Source organism: Myotis brandtii, unplaced genomic scaffold (assembly GCF_000412655.1).
Source record: "Myotis brandtii unplaced genomic scaffold, ASM41265v1 scaffold1298, whole genome shotgun sequence".
NCBI classification, from domain to species: Eukaryota; Metazoa; Chordata; class Mammalia; order Chiroptera; family Vespertilionidae; genus Myotis; species Myotis brandtii.
The window spans coordinates 161,002-163,008 of record NW_005354586.1 but is presented as its reverse complement, the minus strand read 5'-3'; positions in this window follow the sequence as shown (position 1 = coordinate 163,008).

Here is a 2,007-nt window from a genome sequence, read left to right as displayed (position 1 = left end):
ATGAAAAATACATTTATTTTTTAATGTATACATGTACACTGATAGTCCGACAGAAAACTTTATGACTCCGTTTGATATTATCAGTGGGACTTTTGCTGCTGCATCACTGATGACAGAGATTTTACATCAGGTTTATATTTCGTGACCTTCAGAGATATGCACGAGCTACTACTTTCATCCGTCAGGCTACTCCTATTACGAGACTTAACAAAATTCATCACTGAGAACAAAGATTCACAAGCGTATGTGGATGAAACCAAAACAGTGGTCGGATCTAGGAAGGCAGGGAGAGTTAAGGCAGAGGCATAGAAATTGCTCTTCCCCTCTCTTGTCAATCCATGTCTATGGTCTTTAAGATAACTTGTTATGTAAAATTATTTATTTATCTAAGATGCACCTACACTGAATTTATCTGAAAAATAAAAAAGTTGATATTAAGAAAAAAATTGTAAACAGAAGATTATAAGAGAAGGTTTCGCGTGCCAGCAAAAATTACTGGCGTGCCATGTTTGGCATGCTTGCCAGGGGTTGCCCACCCCTGTCCTATGGCATACTTCTGGTCACAAAAACATCACCAATCCTCAAAACAGAGGCCTAAAACACTTCTGATATTAAAAATTGAGGTAAATGTGAACTATACATACGTTTAAGGAAGTTACTAAAAACAAGCAAGATAATGACTCTCCAAGCCATGTATTCCAGTGCTGAGTGGCCAGAACCTACCTCGGCAGCTCAAGGCCAAGGAGGAGCCCACTCTGAACGGGATGCCCTTCCATCACAGGGCGCATCACCCACACCCACACCCACTCACTCAGACGGGGACCACTTAGGCCTCCAGCTCACCTCACAGGCACATCTCTTGGGTGAGGAAGGAGCCAGAGTCCCTGGAGAAAACCAAGGAAGACCTGGGAGAATGTGTAAACTCTACAGACAGTGACCCAGGCTGGACATTAATTTTTTTTTTCATCAACATTATGATGAAGTGACATTGAATAAAACATTATTCCAGGACCTGGTATATAGATAATTAAGGAGCCATTTCATTTAAACATTTAGATGAACTTAATCAGAATTTATGGCCTGAACAAGTATGACTAGTCCTTATACTTTCTTAACTTCTTTACTTAAAGATCCAGATGAAACAATAAAATAAAATTTAAAAAAAAGATCCAGATGAGATTTTATTTTCTCTCACAAATGTTAAAATTGCAGTGAAAGGAGGATGCTCTGTAATATATATATACTGGTTTTCTTATACATTTCAAGTGAAAACATTCAAGTGTAGATTCACAATCAACTCTTCAAATTATGCCAGCTATCTGCATTTTAATTCCATGTATATTTTTACTAAATTTAGCCTGTATGACTACTCTCTTCCTTTCTTAATTTAACTGAGTCTAAAAATAACAACATCCTGACTATATTAATAATGCATCATGAATGTATCCCAAAATACTAAATAGGAGGCAAAAGGTTTGTTTTAAATAAACAGAGCCATTGGCCACTAAGGAAAACAAGGACACTATTAAATTGCCTCATAATTTTAATGTATTTGGATGCCATATTTGATGCTTTTATACAAAACAGATGCAAAACTCCTATACTCCAAACACATTGCTTGAACATCACTTAGTAGCTTACAAGCCAACTGAGAAGTCAGGGAGCAAAGCATAATGGAAATTCCAATTAACCACAACTCTTTCTGAAGAAAGGGACACGTTTCTACAAATAGTTTAAGCTGTTTTCTACTCACAAATAAGCGATAGAAGTTGCACATGCAATGTGGGAATCAGCACCTTTGTCTGAGCTACCTACGGACCGAGAGCACCCTCTTACTTGCTTACGCTGCTGGGCAGTTTTATCAGGAAGTGTTCCAGCTTGGACAGACCCCAACTTGGTAACAGTGATGTATTTCAAAACCTCTTAATAAATGCTTAATTTTACCAGATGTTGGCAGAGACCCAAGTTTGTCCATATTTATGTTTTATATGAATATAGCCATCTAGA